The sequence below is a fragment of the Eulemur rufifrons genome, chromosome 30 (genome assembly GCF_041146395.1).
Source record: "Eulemur rufifrons isolate Redbay chromosome 30, OSU_ERuf_1, whole genome shotgun sequence".
Lineage (NCBI taxonomy): Eukaryota > Metazoa > Chordata > Mammalia > Primates > Lemuridae > Eulemur > Eulemur rufifrons.
In genome coordinates this window covers 90,973,004-90,985,443 of record NC_091012.1, presented here as the reverse complement: position 1 = coordinate 90,985,443, position 12,440 = coordinate 90,973,004, and positions in this window count along the sequence as shown.

Below are 12,440 nucleotides of genomic sequence, written 5' to 3'. Positions count from 1 at the left end.
TCAGCCTCCCAAAGTGCTAGGATTATAGGCGTGAGCCACCATGCCTGGCCTGTTTTTTATTTTTTAATGATCACTGAGGAAATCGAAACTAGAGCTAACTAGGGATCCATAAAAGGATTACTGAATCTTTAATACACAAGTGAGGTTAAAGACTATTAATTAAAATGGTAACAAAAAAATAAATAAAATGGTACCAATTTATTGTGCGATTTTTCTCCAGAGGTACTTAGCAATACAGCTGTCAGAGTGTAGAAGCAGAAAAGGTAAAGCAATCTGGGACGAAGCCCTGGTTATAAGCGATAGACTGGTGGGTTTCATTTCATTTCAATAACCCTGTCTTTCTTTTTTTTTTTTCTTTGAGACAGGGTCTTGCTCTGTCTCCTGGGCTAGAGTGCAGTGGCTTCATCATTGCTCACTGCAACCTCAAACTCCTGGGCTCAAGCCTGCCTCAGCCTCCCAAGTAGCCTGGACTACAGATGCACACCACCATGCCCAGCTAATTTTTCTATTTTTTGTAGAGATGGGGTCAGGCTGATCTCAAACTCCTGAGCTCAAGTAATCCTCCCACCTTGGCCTCCCCGAATGCTAGGCTTACAGGCATGAGCCACTGTGCCTGGTCAATAACCCTTTCTTTACAACTCTGTACCAAGCACTATACTGGGTGCTGTGAATACAACTTACAGTCTAGTGTTGGACAAGTCCATGCAAGAGTATAATAAGTGAAATGATAAAATACAGTGTACAGAAGACATTTAACCTCAACTCTGGAGCTAAGGGAGACCTTCCCAGAGCTCTCTATGCTTTGCTAAAAAATTTGGATTTTATCCTAAAAGCAATAGGGATCTATTGAAGGACTTGGATCACTTCAGCAGCAATTCAGAATGTGGATGATAGAACAGGATTGGAAATGGCTATAGCACTCATTTAGGCAAGACAGTTATAAGGCAAGAACAGTGGGCAGAGATTTGAGAGAAGTTAGAAGGTAGAATCTGTAAGACTTGGTGACCGGTTAGATGTCATGAATATTTTAATCAGGCAGTAAATATTCATTAAGTCTAATGAGTACCAGGCATTACTCTAGATGCTCTGAATACAACAATGAATAAAATAGTCCCTTCCTTCAAAGAGCCTAGAATTTAGTGGGGGGAGGTAGACAATAAACAAATAAAACTAAGAAGTGCTATGAAGAAAAAAATAAATGTGAGAGGGTATGGCATGAGGGTGCTAGTTTTTTTTTATTTTTTAAGAGAGGGGTCTCACTCTGTTGCCCAGGCTGGAGTGTGGTGGTATGATCATAGTTCCCTGCAACATTGAATGCCTGAGCTCCAGTGATCCCCCAGCACCAGCCTCCTCAGTACCTGGGACTATAGGTTTGTGCCACCATGCCCAGCTAATTTTTAAAATATTTTTGTAGAGACAAGGTCTTACTGTGTTGCCCAGACTGGTCTCAAATTCCTGGCCTCAAGTGATTCTCCTGGCTCAGCCTCCCAAAGTGCTGGGATTGTAGGTGTGAGCCACCATACCTGGCCAAGGGTGCTAATTTAATGGTCAGGGAAGACCCTGCTGAGTAGCTATCATTGGCATATGAATATGCACATATTACTTCAGTAAAGTTAAAACTTTTTTTAAATTTGAAAAGGGTAAGGAATGAAAGAACCACAAAAGATACGTTAAAAGACTATCCAGGCCAGGCGCTGTGACTCATGCCTGTAATCCTAGCACTTTGGCAGGCTGAGGCAGGAGGATAGTTTGAGGCCAGGAGTTCCAAGACCAGCCTGGGCAACATAGCGACACCCATCTCTACAAAAAATTAGCTGGGCATGGTGGTGCTCACTTATAGTCCCCAGCTACTCAGGAGGCTGAAGCAGGAGGAGCTCCTGAGCCCAGGAGTTTGAGGTTGCAGTGAGCTATGATCACAGCACGGCACTCTAGCCTCAGCAACAGAGTGAGACCCTGTCTCAAAAAAAAAAAAAAAAAAAAAAACAGGCTGGGCGTCATGGCTTACGCCTGTAATCCTAGTACTCTGGGAGGCTGAGGCGGGAGGATTGTTAGAGGTCAGGAGTTTGAGACCAGCAAGAGCGAGACCCCATCTCTACTAAAAAACAGAAACTGGCTGGACAACTAAAAATATACAGAAAAAATTAGCCGGGCATGGTGCACATACCTGTAGTCCCAGCCACTTGGGAGGCTGAGGCAAAAGGATCGCTTGAGCCCAGGAGTTTGAGGTGGCTGTGAGCTAGGCTGACACCATGGCACTCTAGCCTGGGCAACAGAGCAAGACTCTGTCTCAAAAAAAAAAAAAGAAAGAAAGAAAGAAAGCAAAAAAAAACCCCAAAATGGAAAAGAATGAAACCAGGATACACTGTTTTGAGGGAAGCCAAAGAAGGAGAGTTTAAAAGGATGGAGTGGTCAGCAATGTCCAGTACTTGCAAAAAGGTCAATTAGATAAGGACTGAAATTTATTTGGATTTGGCAATTGATGAGCCTGGTAAAAGGAGTTTCTTTGGAATGGTGGGTGCTGAAATCAGATGGCAAGTGGTTTAAGAATTGAATGTAGGCCGGGCGCGGTGGCTCATGCCTGTAATCCTAGCACTCTGGGAGGCGGAGGCGGGTTGGATCGCTCAAGGTCAGGAGTTTGAGACCAGCCTGAGCAAGAGTGAGACCCCGTCTCTACTAAAAAAAAATAGAAAGAAATGATCTGGCCAACTAAAAATATATACATAGAAAAAATTAGCCGGGCATGGTGGCGCATGCCTGTAGTCCCAGCTACTCGGGAGGCTGAGCAGTAGGATTGCTTGAGCCCAGGAGTTTGAGGTTGCTGTGAGCTAGGCTGACACCATGGCACTCACTCTAGCCTGGGCAACAGAGTGAGACTCTGTCTCAAAAAAAAAAAAAAAAAAAAAAAGAATTGAATGTGATTTGATTTAAATAATAGCTATCATTCATTGTGCCAGCCTCTCTGTAGAGAACTCTGACCTCATTTAATTCTGAACCATCTATGAAATAGGTATTATTATTCCCATTTTACAAATGAGGAAACTTGTTGAGGTTCATACAAGTAGAGGGATTAGCCTTGGACTGGAGAAGGAAGGACTACCTTTAAAGTAAGGCCAGAAAGATGCGTGTATATGCAGTGGAAAGGCGGCAAAACCATGCCCTTGGACATTGTAGGCCCTATTAAGAAGTTTTGTCTTTATTCTAGAGTAGTGGGAAACTTTGCAATGACAAGGAGGTAAAGCCTAGAAAGGTGACTTCAGGTTTGTATTTCCAAATCAATATGAAAATAGCCAAGTTTTTTTTCTATTGGTAGTGATGCTTCATTTGCAGTTCTAAGGTCATAGAAATTACAGTATAATATTTGCTAAATATAATAATCTAACTTTTCCCCTCATCTCAACCTTAAAGATAATATCACAACTGATGTGCTTGTTAAAAAACACTGATTCTAGGCTCCAGTTCAGCCCTTTTAAACTAGAATATCTAGGGGAGAAGAGATGGTAGTCTGTATATTTTATAGATGGCCCAAGTGATTCTTATTTGAGAAGTTTGGGAAACTGATCTACCAACATTCTCAAATTAATGTCCACTGTATCAGCTGTTCTTAAACTAGTGTGCATCAAAAGGGGATTGCTTATTGTAAATTTCAATTCCTGGGCTTGGAATGAGCATTTATAATATGTATACCTATCATTCTGATACAGATAGTCCCTAAAATAATAATAATAGTAACATTAATAATAATAATCCTTTGGTAAACATAAGTATTTTAGAAGAAATATAGTCATAATTTTTTTAACTATCGGGTATATCATATTGCATATTTATCCTTGGCTTTTTAGTTCATAACTTAATAGTGAAAGTTTTTAAAATAATAAATTGCTCTTAATATTTTATATTTCATTTATTTATGTCATACATAAACTGTGGTGATTATAATTACATATAAATTATAAATATAAATTATAAATTCTGCAGGTTGGTTTAAATGAATATAAGATTTTGAAAATCATTTCTTTTAAATTTTGCCTATATAGGTTTGGATTTTCCACATTTTGGGGACTCGGAATCCATTGTTTCAGTCAACTCCATATTACAGCTTTTCAACTTTAAATATCCATTCATCCTGATTTATAATAAAATAAAAATGTGCACTTATATCCTGTGTTTGTGACTCTATCACTTATGTAATATAAATAAGACCTTCCACTAGCCAAAATTTTGACTCAGTTATCCTATAATATATGTAAGAAATGGTCAACTAGAGTAAGCAGAATTAAATTACATTTTAATAGTTGGAGGGCATGACATATCTTTTTTTTTTCTAGAATATTACAGGGGTACAAACGTTTTGATTACATACTTTGCTTTTGTGCAGTTTGAGTCAAAGTTATACGTGTGCCCATCACCAAGGTAACATGCATTGTCCCCTCCTCCCCACTCCCACCTACTTGGTTTCCCTTGAGGCATTTCATATCAATGATCACAAAATTACTCTCTCTTCCTGTGTTTCCTCCTTCCTATGAAATCAGGAATACTTTAAATGAAGGAAAGGGCTATATTGGAAAATTGGAAGCAAATAAATGTTCAAAACTAGAGAAGTAATTAAATGCTTAGGAAGGAAAAAGAATTTATAAATGAAAAATGAAGGCCGGGCGCGGTGGCTCACGCCTGTAATCCTAGCACTCTGGGAGGCCGAGGTGGGCGGATCGTTTGAGCTCAGGAGTTCGAGACCAGCCTGAGCAAGAGCGAGACCCCATCTCTACTAAAAATAGAAAGAAATTATATGGACAGCTAAAAATATATATAGAAAAAATTAGCCGGACATGGTGGCGCATGCCTGTAGTCCCAGCTACTCGGGAGGCTGAGACAGGAGGATCCCTTGAGCTCAGGAGGTTGAGGTTGCTGTGAGCTAGGCTGACGCCACGGCACTCACTCTAGCCTGGGCAACAGAGTGAGACTCTGTCTCAAAAAAAAAAAAAAAAAAAAAAAAAGAAAAATGAAGATTGCTAGAGTGCCTGAGATACTTTGCTTCAATTCCCCCAACTGTGAAGTATATTTAGAAGAAAGTATATCACTAAGTGTATCAGAAGCTGTTTATCTTAGACAACTCACTTCCTAAGTTTCTCTATCCCAATTTTTTGCATTCTGCCTATCTTTTAAAATAATAGCATAGTGCTAGGCACATACTACGACCATGTGAGCAAGAGTTTAAACCAAACTTTTTGTTTCTTTGTTTGTTCCCTCAACACACATGGGGATTTAAGGTAAGCTAGTTCACAGTAAACAAATTTCTAGATTCTCAAGGTGGGGTAAGGGTACCTCTCTTAAATATGTGCAAGTGGGGGGCAGAGCTCATCAGAATGTGGAAGATTTTTTTTTAAGTCTCCAATTGATAGGGAGGCCTCCCCCCATCCCTGATTTGTACATTTTGATGAAGTTTCTCCTATATTGCAAAATTTCTAAGATCTCAGCATTTAAATTCAAAACCACCTGATTGCTTATCAATGAAGAATTCTCAGCCTTTTATCTTTGCACTGCTCTACCAACCGATGGTTAAAATAATGGCTCTTAACCTGTTTGGCGGGGGGAGGGGGGATATAGACAATTTTGGAACTATTATAAAATATGATAAAAGTTATGGACCTTCCCTCTAGGAAAAATGCGTATACACATAAGGTTTTATATTTAATATCAGGCTTCTCTTGGGCTCCTGGTTAAGAAACTAATTTAAAAAGAGGTATAGGCCAGGCGCGGTGGCTCATGCCTATAATCCTAGCACTCTAGGAGGCTGAGGCGGGGAGGATTGCTTGAGGTCAGGAGTTGGAGACCAGCCTGAGCAACAGCGAGATCACCGTCTATACTAAAAATAGAAAGAAATTATCTGGACAACTAAAAATATGTAGAAAAAATTAGCCAGGCATGGTGGCACATGCCTGTAGTCCCAGCTACTTGGGAGGCTGAGGCAGGAGGATGGCTTGAGCCCAGGAGTTTGAGGTTGCTGTGAGCTACGCTGACGACAGGGCACTCTAGCCTGGGCAACAGAGCAAGACTCTGCCTCAAAATAAATAAATAGATAGATAGATAGAGGTATAGTCTGAGTTTAAAGTGATTTTCTTTCCAAAGATGTCTTAAAGTCTCAAACAATAGAACATAATTTAAGTACACCTATATCTTGAGAAAGAATCAGAAGCAACTTGCAGGCTAGATTGCCAGTTTACAATAAAAAGAGAAGTTGGGAAAACACATTTTCATTCTCTTGAGGTAAATTTATGAATCATTCCACCACCTCCAACTTTCTAAATACCAGCTGGAACTCCAGATTCCAGTAGAATCTCTTTCTGGGCTAGAAGGAAAAAACATTTCAACAAAAATCCACATGTCGGATCCCAGGGTGTGTAGTGTGGTGGTTTGAAATATAGGCATGAGTGTCATACTTGTGGCTTTCACCACTTAATTGTGACCTTGAGCAATTACAGCTATCTGACAGGGTTATAGTGAGAATTAAAGGAAATAATGCATATAACGTGCTTAGCACAGTGCCTGGCCCATAGTAAACATCCAGTAAATGTTACCTATTGTTATCTATTCTGAATAAGCAATAAAAGTTCATACATTTAGACAAATTTAAGTTATTCTAACTATCCTTAATGTGACATCTTAATGTTAAATTCCAAATACCAGTCTTATATTCCAGACTAAGTAAAAATTCTCAAGACAAAGAGAAGGGGTTTGTCAGAATTACCTGAGAGACTTTTCAAACTCCCGTTCCCCCATTAATCTTCCCCACATTCAGATTTGTTTAAATCAGTGCCTTGGTGAGCCCCACTGTTACAGATGAAAAAGTATAAAGGTAGGGGAAAAGCTTCAGAACCATTTAGTGACTTCATCTTCTGTTTCTCACAGGGCTAGAAAACAAAGCTTTTCAATTTACTTTACTCTTTATTTAAAATAAACTCTTGCCCCGCCTGAGCAAGAGTGAGATCTCATCCCTACAAAAAATAGAAAAATTAGCCGGGCGTGGCCACACGCTCCTGGAGTCCCAACTACTTGGGAGGCTGAGGCAGAAGGATCAATTGAGCCCATGAGTTCGAAATTGTGGTGAACTATGATGCCACTGCACTCTAGCCTGGGCGACAGAGCAAGACCCTGTCTCACACACACACCTCTTTATGACACAGTCAAATAAAAGCAAATAGATACTTGAGGGCTCTAGACAACTCCAAGTACTATAATATAGTTTCTTCATGTATTTCCAAAATTCAAGTTTAGAATAAAATTTTGGAGTTTTAAAAGGTTTGCTTCTCATTTCATTTTCTCTTATTTCATTTTTAACTTTATAATTAAATTATAAGTTAACATTTAACTCTCAGATCACCAAGTAAGTATGGTTTCTCCTAACTTTGAGCAACAAATACCAGACCGGGTAGAGTTTGTTTGCCAGAAAATGTAATATAAATTTTGTAAAAGGTAAGACAAAGATTTCTTACAATTAAACCAGAAGTTGTTTCCTTTAACTGAATCCTAGCATGGTGATTTTTAAAATCAATATTTAGAGGATAAAAGGATTTGGCCGGGTGCGGTGCCTCACCTGTAATCCTAGCACTTTGGGAGGCCGAAGTGGGAGGATTGCTCGAGGTCAGGAGTTCCAGACCAGCCTGAGCAAGACCCCATGTCTATTTAAAAAATAAATAAATAAATAAAAAATAAAAATAAATAAAAAAATAATAATTAAAAAAATAGAAGATAAAAAAATTTAAAAGGCCAAGCATGGTGGCCCATGCCTGTAATCCCAGCACTCTGGGAGGCCAAAGCAGGAGGATCACTTGAGGCCAGGAGTTGGAAACCAGCCTGGGCAACATAGTGAGACCTCGTCCCTAAAAAAAAATTTTAAAAATTAGCCAGGTGTGATGGTGCTCACCTGTAGTCCCAGCTACTCGGGAAGCTGAGGCAAGAGGATCACTTGAGCCCAGGAGTTCGAGGCTGCAAGTGAGCTATGATCATGCCATGGCACTCCAGCCTGAGAGAGCAAGACCCTGTCTCAAGAAATAAAAAAACTCCAAGCAATTAAACAGCTTTTGGGCTGGGCGCGGTGGCCCATGCCTGTAATCCTAGCACTCTGGGAGGCGGAGGCGGGAGGATCGCTTGAGCCCAGGAGTTTGAGGTTACTGTGAGCTAGGCTGACACCATGGCACTCTAGCCTGGGTAACAGAGCAAGACTTTGTCTCAACAAAAAATAAATAAATAAACAAACTGCTTTTGATGTCAGTTGGAACTGTATAAAAAGGACTGCCTGGAGCTTTCCCTAGGTGTCAAGTCTTAACCATACATAGTGCCACTAAATTTAGAATATAGTCTCTCAATATGAAGGTAAAAGAGGCTATGCTGCCCTATTCTTTTGCCCCCAATATTCATTACAAAATGTAACTGTGAATTTCCATTAACTCTTTTTTTCTCCAACATAAGCTATTTCATAGTGAACAGGTCTATGCAAACCTACCCCCAAAGTCCGAGGAAGCTGAAAGGCCGAAGAAAGAAGCTGAGATATCTAGTTCTTAGAAAGAAAAATTTAATAGGGATTTATGAACAGAAGCTATGTCTTGGGCAGGGGCAAGGAGACACAAGATGGTGGATCCCCACCCCATTACCCCCCACCCCAGACCCAGGGTTATATACCTTAGGTAAGGAATATGTAGGACAATTAAAGTTGACCTCTCAGGGAAAAGCAAAAATGCTTCTGCTATAGCCTGTAAAAGAAATAAAAGAAAAAGAAAGAAAGAAAGAAAGAAAGAAAGAAAGAAAGAAAGAAAGAAAGAGAAAGAAAGAAAGAAGAAAAGCAAAAATGCTAGGTGGATCTGCCTAAGGGCAGGATTTATGGTCAAGGTTGTTTTGACCTAAGGGCAGGATTTAGGGTAATGGTAGATAAAGTAGAACTCTCAGAGGCATTCCGGAACAGAAGTTAACCAGAAGTCAACATGGCAGATTAGCATCCAAGATGAAGTTGCTTTTATCCTGCACACTATCCTTGAACACTTTGCCAGGGACATATGTGCTTGCCTAGTTTGTAATATGCTGCTTTAGAGCCTAGAGATAGTTAAGAGAGTTTCATGTGCATGATTTACAAAATAATTAAACTAGATGACATCTGACATTTTTCTCAAATTAAGATAGTATTAATGCCTAAGAACATGTCTTTGAAGTTAAACTCCTGTGCTCAAACTCTGACTCTTTAGGCAAGTCTCCTGGGACTTAGTTTCCTCATCTGTAAATGTGGGATAATAGGATTGTTGTAAAGATTAAATGAAATAATATATTGTGAAGTGCTTAGATAATGTCTGGCACATAGTAAGCACTCAGTGTTAACAACATAGTTATATTTTATTACATATAATAAATAATAATGAGTTCAGCAGAAGGGAAGCGGACCTTCCTTTGTTCTAATTCCACTGCTCATCAATTCCTCAGTCACAAGCTACTAGTGTTGCAGTTCAAGTAGAAAAACAGGGCATGCTGGTAAAATAGTGAATGCGAAACTGTTGAGGGTAGTATGTCCACACAGAGAAGACCCAGTTAGTTGACCACTGATAGCATTCATCCTAGCCGATGGTGTCAAGTCTCACCAATCAGAAGCTGTGTCCAAACCAGAAATCACACTGACATCTAAACATTTACTAAGTTATTAAGAATCTTGGCCGGGAGCCGTGGCTCACGCCTATAATCCCAGCACTCTGGGAGGCGGAGGAGGGAGGATCGCTTGAGGTCAGGAGTTCGAGACCAGCCTGAGCAAGAGTGAGACCCCCGTCTCTACTAAAAATAAAAAGAAATTATATGGACAACTAAAAATATACATGGAAAAAATTAGCCGGGCATGGTGGCACATGCCCGTAGTCCCAGCTACTTGGGAGGCTGAGGCAGAAGGATTGCTTGAGCCCAGGAGTTTGAGGTTGCTGTGAGCTAGGCTGATGCCATGGCACTCTAGCCCGGGCAACAGAGTGAGACTCTGTCTCAAGAAAAAAAAAAAAAAAAGTTACATTTTTTCCTTCAATGGTTTTATTTTGAAATAATTTTAGATTTACAAAAGAGTTTCAAAGACTATAGAGAGTTCTTGTATGCTCTTCTAGCATTAACACCTTATTATGGTACATTTATTAAAACTAAAAAATTAGGCCAGGTTTGGTGGCTCACACCTGTGATCCCAACACTTTGAGAGGCTGAGCCAGGAGCATCATTTGAGCCCAGGAGTTTGAGGTTGCAGTGAGCTGTAACCATGCCAATGCATTCTAGCTTGAGTGACAGAATGAGATTCTGTGTCTAAAAAAAAAACCCGAAAAATTAGTATTGGTACAGTTCTTTAAACTACAGACTTTATTCAAATTTTATTAGCTTTTTCACTAATGTCCTTTTTCTGTTCCAAGATCCAGTTTAGTTCCAGGATCCATGTTGCATGTAGTCATCATGTCTCTTTAGTCTCCTCTAATCTGTGAAAGATTCTTGGTCTTTCCTTGTCTTTCATGACCTTGATGTTTTGGAAGAGTACTGGCCAGGTATTTTGTAGAATGTCTCTTTATTTTGGTTTGTCTGATATTTTTCTCATTATTACACTAGGGTAATGCATTTTTGGGAAAAATACCCACAGCGGTAAAGTGCCTTTCTCATCGCATCATATCAGGTGGTACACATATCAACATAACTTATTACTGGTGACATTAACATTGATCACTTAGGTTAAGCAGCTGTCTGCCAGGTTTCTCCACTATAAAATTACAATTTTTCCTTTTCCATACTCTGTTCCTTAGAAGCAAGTCACTAAGTCCAGCTCATACTCAAGGGGAGCAGAAATTAAGTTCCACCTCCTAGAGGGAGACATACCCAAGAAGTTGTGGACATATATTAAAACCACCACAATGATTAATAAATTTTTGATAGACCCCTTACATTTTGACTCTTCCTAATTTTATCATTACCAATATTGCCTGTACTATCATCACCTCATATTTCTTCATCCAGGAGGTTATGTGTTTGCCTTTGCTTTCTTAAAAGCCATAAGGGGCTGGGCACGGTGGCTCACGCCTGTAATCCTAGCACTCTGGGAGGCCGAGGTGGGCGGATCGTTTGAGCTCAGGAGTTCAAGACCAGCCTGAGCAAGAGCGAGACCCCATCTCTACTAAAAATAGAAAGAAATTATATGGACAGCTAAAAATATATATATAGAAAAAATTAGCCGGGCATGGTGGTGCATGCCTGTAGTCCCAGCTACTCGGGAGGCTGAGACAGGAGGATCGCTTGAGCTCAGGAGTTTGAGGTTGCTGTGAGCTAGGCTGACGCCACGGCACTCACTCTAGCCTGGGCAACAGAGTGAGACTCTGTCTCAAAAAAAAAAAAAAAAAGCCATAAGGTATATCAGTTTCCCAGACTTGTCTGGTTATCATAATCACCTGGGGACTTGTTTATAGGCCCTGCCTCTAGAGTTAGATTCACTGTGTCTAGGGCGTTGAGCTTGGAAACTAGTTTTAAAAGCTTCCCAGTTGATTCTTATTTTTAGACCAAAAAAAAATTTTTTTGAGATGGGGTTCTCCCTATGTTTCCCTGGCTGGTCTCAAACTCCTGGCCTCAAAGGATCCTCCAGCCTCAACCTCCTGAGTAGCCAAGATTACAGGCGTGAGCCACTGTGCCTGGCTAGATCAAATTTGAGAAACACTGGTTTATGGCGTTTCTCTTTTCTCCCTGTTTTGCAATAGCTAAACATGGACACAAAACCTATTCTATAGTTTCCTTATTTATATAGTTTATAGTTTCCTTATTTTCCTTTTGAAATTTAGGAAAATTTGCATTTTCCCATCTTCCACAAAGTAATATTTGAATGTAAACTACAAGAGAGATTTCCAGATGTGAAAAGGCAGGTGGTCTCCAATTCTTTCCCCATAGTTGTTTGATTGATCGCTACTTCCCCTTTTCCATTTTATTCTTTTTTTTTTTTTTTTTTAGAGACAGGGTCTCACTCTATCACCCAGGCTGCCTCAGATTCCCGGGTACCTGAGACTACAGACACGCGCTACCCACCTGGGTATTTTTAAAATTTTTTGTAGAGAACAAGGCCTCACTGTGGTACCCAGGCTGATCTCTTGGCCCCAAATGATCTTCCCACCTTGGCCTCCCAAAGTGCTGGGATTACAGGTGTGAGCCACCACGCCCAGCTTCCTTTTTATTCTTCAGGCCTCCACTGCTTTTCTAAAAGGTTTTTCTTTAGGAGTTTGTGCTTATTTCTTCTAGGTTTTGGGGGTTTCAGTAAGGATGCCATTAACTTCTATTATCCCACTTCCATAATAATAATTTCAACAGCTACCATTTATTGATCACCTAATATGCCAGATATCATGCTTTATGTATTAGGCTGAAACAAATGAAAAACATTTTTGTAGGTCAAACCAATTGAATTTTGGCAA